General features: G+C 34.8%; 1 pseudogene; it reads right to left on the bottom strand.

Annotated features, from left to right (window-relative positions):
• Positions 1-4,087: 4,087 nt before the first annotated feature.
• Positions 4,088-5,119, bottom strand: LOC103610816 (annotated as a pseudogene).
• Positions 5,120-7,378: the final 2,259 nt, after the last annotated feature.

The following is a 7,378-nucleotide window of genomic DNA, read 5'->3' as shown; positions in this document are numbered from 1 at the left end:
TGCATGATGTTGAGCATTTTTTCATGTGTCTGTTGGCCATTCTTATATCTTCCTTTGAGAAATGCCTATTCCGTTCTTTTTACCATTTTTTAATTGGGTTATTTGGTTTTTTTTGCTGTGAAGTTGTATGAATTCCTTGTATATTCTGGATATTAATCTTTTGCCAAATATATATTTTGCAAATATTTTATTCCACTCTGTTGGTTGTCTTTTCACTCTGTTGATTGTTTCTTTTGCCGTACAGAAGCTTTTTACTTTGATATAATCCGAGTGGTTTATTTTTCCTTCGGTTGCCTGTCTTTTGGGGTCCTATTCATGAAGACTGTACCTAATCCTACTTCCTGGAGAGTTTCCCCTATGTTTTCTTTAAGGAGTTTTATTGTTTCAGGATGTATATTTAATTCTTTAATCCATTTTGAGTTGATTTTGGTATATGGTGAGAAGTACAGTTCTAGTTTCATTCTCCTGCAAATGAATATCCAGTTTCCCCAGCACCATTTGCTGAAAGGGAGTCTCTTCCCATTGTTTGTACTTGCTGCCTTTGTCAAAGGTCAGATGGCTGTAGATGTATGGGTTGATTTCTGGGTTCTCTATTCTATTTCATTGATCTGCATGTCTGTTTTTATGCCAGTTCCATGCTGTTTTGTTTATTATAGCTTTGCAATATAGTTTGAAGTTGGAAAGTTTTATGCCTTCAACTTAATTGTTTTGCTCAGGATTTCTTTGGCAATGTGTGGTCTTTTGTTTTTCCATTTAAATGTCTGGATAGTTTTTCCATTTCTGAGAAAAATGTCATTGGAATTTTGAAGGGGATTGCACTGAATCTATAGATCCCTTTGGGTAATATAGACATTTTCACAATGTTAACTCTTCCAATCCAAGAGCACGGGATATCTTTCCATCTTCATGTGTCTTCTCTAATTTCTTTCAACTGTAATTTGTGTAGTTCTTGTAGAGATCTGTTACCTTGGTTAAGTTGAATCCCAGGTATTTTATTATTTGAGTGTGTTTGTGTGACTATTGTAAATTGGCTCGCTTTCTGGATCTCTTTTACTGCCAGTTCATTGTTGGAGTATAAACACCCTATCTATTTTTGCTTGTTGATTATGTATCCTGCAACTGTACTTAATTTGATTATCAATTTTTAAATTCTTTAAATTGTTTTTGTAGACATTTTAGGCTGTTCTGCATATAGGATCATGTCATCTGCAAACACATTATTTTCCTTCATCTTTTCCAATCTAGACACCCTTTATTTTTAAAATCAGAAGTTCTAAAATTGTGGTTTTATATTTTCTTTCATTTTCCTGCATTTATTTCTTCTTCTCATTAACTGTTAGGTAGCCCTGAAATATAATTAATGTCATAGGAGAGATAAAACAAATGTTTGTTTCCTTTAATTTACAATTTTCAGAGTATTGAGTTAATAAACCAGTGACCTTTAATTCCAACCATTGTATTTTACATTTTTTCTTCTTTAGAATCTACATTTGAGCATATTTGATGCATTTTAAATAATTGCAGTCAATATTAACTGTTAATTTAAAATTGTCTAGCCATAAACCTGTGGGAGCCCCTTCATATTGTCTCCTAGGTCTCTTTTAGATGATCTGATTAGCTGTTGAGGGTATCCAACTTTCATAAATATAATCTGCCCAAGGCTCATCTTGTATATTTGTTACCCTAGAATTCAAATTAGCCATTTCTCCAAGAAGCACTAGTTCAGTTTGGAGTGAAGAAGGCTTTCTTTTAAAATAAGTTTGGGGAACAGAAATTTTCATTAGTGCTGAGTTATAATTTTTAGTGGTTTTTATTTATTTATTTTTTTTGTCTTTTTCGTGACCGGTAAGGGGATTGCAACCCTTGGTGTGGGGTCGCCCACACCGCACTCAGCCAGTGAGTGCACCAGCCAGTCTTATATAGGATCCGAACCCACAGCAGGAGCGTCGCTGCACTCCCAGTGCTGCACTCTCCCGAGTGCGCCACGGGGCCGGCCCATAAGAAGAAGGCTTTCTTTTAAAATGAGTTTGGGGAACAGAAATTTTCATTAGTACTGAGTTATAATTTTTAGTGGTACTTGTTTCCAAAGAAAAACATTATTTCAAACTATATTTCTAATTCAACCGAAGATAATAAAAAAAATTTATTTCACTTATCTTATTTCAGAGCTGTAACTATTTTTTTATATGCTGATAACCTTGGTTTTAATAATATTTAAGTGAATATTTTATTATCATTATTTATTTTAAGTTTTATTATATCTCTTCCTACCTTTTTTAGTTTTTGGTTTCTTTTCTCTCTTCTTTCATACATTTTATCATACTATACAAATGTTTTCTCAATCTTGTCTTTATTCACTTAAGAATTCTGTGGGGAAATCTATAGTAATACAAAACAACTTTCATTTTTCCATTTTTACAGTTGTATACTTAAATATTTAGATCCATAGTTGATTCAATCACCTTCATATTAAACTTTATAACGTCAGTTGTTATTATAAATAGTGCTTGTGAATCCATTGCTTATATACATTTTGCTCGTATAGTTTTGGAAGATATTTCTAGTACTGTGAATGCTTTGAAAGAGTACAAATGCATATGTAATGTCACTCGTACTCCAAGTCACCCATTTTAGGTTTTGTGACTTGTTACGTTCCTGCTCCAAATGTATAAAAATATATTTCCCCACAGCTTCACTGACAAAATGTGTTATTAAACTTTTAGATTTTTGCCACTATGACAAGTGAGAAATGGTAGTAATACAGGGCAGTTTTCATTAGCATTTTTATTAATATGAGTCAGGCTGAACAACTCTTCATATGTTTAAAGGCTATTTGTGTTACTTTTACTAGACTGTGTAATTATATCTCATGTAAATTTTTCTATAAGATTGTCATTTTTACCTCTACTATATACGTTACAAGTAGTGACTATCTCAGGTTTTCACTTATATTAATTTATTTTGTTATTTTTGCAAAGAAGCTTTTTTTTTTTATACTCATGTAACCTTAATTTTAAATCTGCTTTTAGATCTCTGTTTTACTCTATAAAATGAGAAAGATACATATTTTTTTTCTTATATGGCTATCTATTTACCCCAATGTGACACTGTTTTAATAATAGAAACTTTACAATTTGTTTTAAATTCTGTATGGTTAGCTATCTCATTCAATTTTTGCTTTAATTTTTGGAATGTCTGTTACCAGATATTTGTGATTGTTTAGTCCTTTTATGAAAACATTAACAAAGAAGTTCTGAAATCTGGTTCTTCAGTATCTATATTCATTCTGTGTGAATTAGACTAGAGAACACATAATTTCCAGACCTGATAAATCTAAGACTCAAAACTTTTGAGTAATAATATTAAAGTACAATCTAGTAATGATGAAATGACTCCAGTAATCTTCCTGAATTAATTTCTTACTCCAATAATCTTCCTGAATTAATTTCTATGACTTCCAAAACAAATTTCCTCAGAGGTGTTGTAAAGAAAAGGCAAAAAAGTTAATTTCTGTCTTATATCCTTCTTTGAGCTGTTTCTGGGCTATCACCTTGAACTTCTCTGTCATCATCTGTATAGTAGACATAATTATACTTGTCCTATTTACTTCTTAACATGAGCTGTTTCAGTGCAAGGCTATCTATTCACAGAAATCAAAAAACCCAAGGGATGAAGATATCAGGAAAGAAAGATTATTCCTTTTATCAAACAGCTGTATCTCCCAACAAAGGCACAGTGTTCCTGTGACACACAATAAAAATAACGTGAAAAGCCAAATATTCATTTCCATACATGTTAAATCAGAAAAGCCTTTTATAGGGCAAGTTAACATCATTCTCACAGTTTCTTTATTCCCCACTTTGAATGATCTATCCTGCTTTGTATTATTTTTGTGTTTGTTTTTGGAGAATTGGGGAAAAAATAATGCTTTATGGATCCAAACCCTGTGGAATTCATCTCAGATTTGTCTGTCTTGATGTCTTCAGGGAATTTAAATTAATCAATTCATGCATCACAATTATTGATAAAAACCTCATAAGAAATATCTATAAGTTTTAGAAAACATTTTAGACTCTGTTCCAGTAGTTCATGGATATTGAAAATGTCTTTTGAGATTAGATGAAAGAAATGAGACTTCTGTGTGCATTAATTTCCTAAAGGCATCCTTCAACTATTTATTCCTTAGGCTGTAGATCAGAGGGTTCAGCATGGGATTGATGTCTGTGTAATATACAGAGGCCCCTTTGAATGTTTGTCGAGAGTTTTGGGAGTTGGGCACACAGTAAAGGGAAAGGATGGTCCCATGGGAGATGGTCATGGCAGTCAGGTATGAGGCACAAGTGGAGACGGCTTTGCGACACCCGCTGGCAGAACGGATTTTTAGTACAGTCACAGGAATGAAAACATAGGATGTGAGGATGACCAGCAGTGTACTCATTGAAGGTGGCAAAGCCGAAAAGGAACGGGTGGGGGATGTGAATATCAGAACTTGACACAGCCATGAGAGCAGTGGACTCACAGAAAAGTGGTTGACCATTCCGTGTCCAGAAAAGTTTAGATGGGGAGCATAGCAAAGGAGTACCAAGGGGCCGGTCATACCCCAAAGATATGACCCAGCCACCAACAGATCAATAAGCCTTTGTGGCATGGCCACTGTGTAAAGCAGAGGATTACAGATGGCCACTAAGCAGTCACACGTCATCACTGCCAGCAGAAAAGACTCAGTCACTACAGCCATGCAGGAGAGGAAATACTGCAACATGCAGCTCAAGTACAAGATGCTCTGATCTGCCATGACCAGGCTCTCAAGCAGCTTGGGAGTGATGATTGAAGAGTAACACAAATCAACAAAAGAAAGATGACTGAGGAAAAAGTTCATGAGGGCATGGAACTATGGGTCGATCTTGATGAGGACTATCATTCCAACGTTCCCTACCACAGTGATAACATACATGATCAGAAACACAAAGAAGAGATGGATCTGAAGTTCTGGGTAATCTGTGAAACTTAAGAGGGCAAAGGTCGTCTCACACTCAGATTCCTTGCTGCCCTCACCATAATTGTTTTTAATGCAATGGTGTGCTTGCAAAGAGTTGTTCCTGCCAAAGAGAAAACTCATGGGGTGACTGATAATTATGTCATGACTTTGTGTGTTAGAGGAAAGAAAATGAGAAGGAAGAGTAATTGGTCCTAGTTTTCTCTATGGAGAACATGCCTCATGCAGATAGCTGCTGCATATATACCAAACAAAACTGGGTCTTTGAAATGTATTTGCATTTCCATTGCACTCAGTGTTTCTATTAAAAATACTTATTTCATTGCAATGTGTACATCCACACATTAGTTAGTGTCATAGCATGCACATCACTGATGAACAATGTTTGCACATGAATGCATACACTAGTGAAGATTCTGTGAGAAAATATGTGAAATATTTGCCTCAAAGAAGAACATACACTGCTACTGCATTTTGCTTCTACAATGGTTTTGCAAGTCAAGTAAAACCTTTCAGATAATATGTTTCAATTATAAGTATACAAAATTAGGAAAATATAGAATAACAACATACCAATCCCATTTTAGCAACTTATCCGATAAAGGCATCGTCTCTCATCGGTTATCTTAATTGCTGAGCGTTTGTGGAGGACAAAGGCCTACTCTTGACTAGAGCAGAGTGTGCATTTTATTAGGGTTTATAGGCTAATGGTTAGCTTTTACTATATTCAAGACATTGCAAGGTTATCTTTAAGGGTCCCAAGACATATCAGGGAAGAATACTCCTAAGACTAACTAGATTTCATTCTTGTAACAGTTTATTTAACAATGTAAATTGCATATAAAGACAATATAGATATATATCCATTTCCAAGTACCAAATTTATTTTATTGTTTGTGAAACATGAGTGTTAACTTCTTCCTTTAAATAGGTTCAGAATTGGATAACATTTACAGTGACTTAACATTAAAAGAAAAATCAAAGACCCCACTTACTATACCACAAAAACACCATTTTCACTTCTTTATAGAAAACCTGAAAAAATTTACCTGCTACAGAGATACAGACCACCACCCTCCTGTTTCTCTGTCAACTCAGTATGACAGGAAGACCAAGGCTTTCACATCTAAGTCTATAGCCCTGGGGACTCAAGCTCTGGAGAATCACTAGCAACTAATTCTTCATAATCAACAAAACATGTAATTTAGGCAAATACTAGGTCTCTTGGACATGCTTAATGACTAGAATCTCCTTAAAATTACACAGAAAAATTCCAGCATGAAGTTGACTATTCTGCTTTGTTTTCACATAATTAAAATGCCCTATTTAACTAATGAAACAAGAATAAAAATCAAATACCGCCTCATCTATTTGAAATTCAGTGAGTGCCTTTGAATTTTGGAGGCAGCATATAGCAATTTTAGGCAAGTTACTCCCACTTACTTACAAAATTACCCCAAAGCATGTCCATTTTGGGGGGATACAAAACAAGAGAAAACAGAGTAAAATGCATTGAAAAGTCTGGTCTCCCCTGCAAACTGCTATTAGGGACATATGACCCAGCACATTATTATTGCTCTTTTATTATTATTATTATTATTATTATTATTATTATTATTATTATTATTATTATACATACATACATGTGGGGAAGTGTATTTGGCAAATAGGGGCTGTTCAGAACTTTTGATAGGCCCCTACAGGGAATTACAGATCAAAACTTTAGGACTTTAAAGCAAATAACTTCCTCTGCAGAGAACTATTCACCTTTTGAGAAACTGCTTCTGACTTTATACAAACCCCAGTAGAATCTGCATGATTGACAGTCAGCCACCAAGGTACCACACAACCTGCACTTCCCATCATGAACAGGGTGTTGTCTATTCTACTAATCTATAAAATTAGGTGTGCACAGCAGTCACCAGCACTCCTATTCTTGAAGACACACATAAGCAATATGAGCAATTACAAATGTCCGTGGTTCATCCCCTTGCCGTTATTACTTCATGCTTCTCAACCTGAACTCTAGTCTCGTGGGGTACTCCCCATGACAACTTCCTTATGGAAGAAAGTGCTACGGCCTTATGTTCAGATGGTTCTCTATTATTTCATAGCACCGCACTAAAATGAATAGCTGCAGCACTATAATAATCCTGCTTTGGGGTAGCCCTGTAATGCAGTGATGAACAAAAATTTTTATAATATTTAAAAATTCAAAAACTATGATTGGAACATTGGTATCACATTTTAAAACTTATCAGATGATCTCTGTGGCAATACTTTATGTGGATGGAGTAATATCCTCCAGAATTTGTTGCATGCTCTAATTCTGCAACCAATATGCATCACTTTTCTCCAATGATTTTTTACTAGTCCCAGAAT

Source organism: Galeopterus variegatus, unplaced genomic scaffold (genome assembly GCF_000696425.1).
Source record: "Galeopterus variegatus unplaced genomic scaffold, G_variegatus-3.0.2 Scaffold11838, whole genome shotgun sequence".
Taxonomy (NCBI): domain Eukaryota; kingdom Metazoa; phylum Chordata; class Mammalia; order Dermoptera; family Cynocephalidae; genus Galeopterus; species Galeopterus variegatus.
This window is presented reverse-complemented; position numbering and strand designations above follow the sequence as displayed.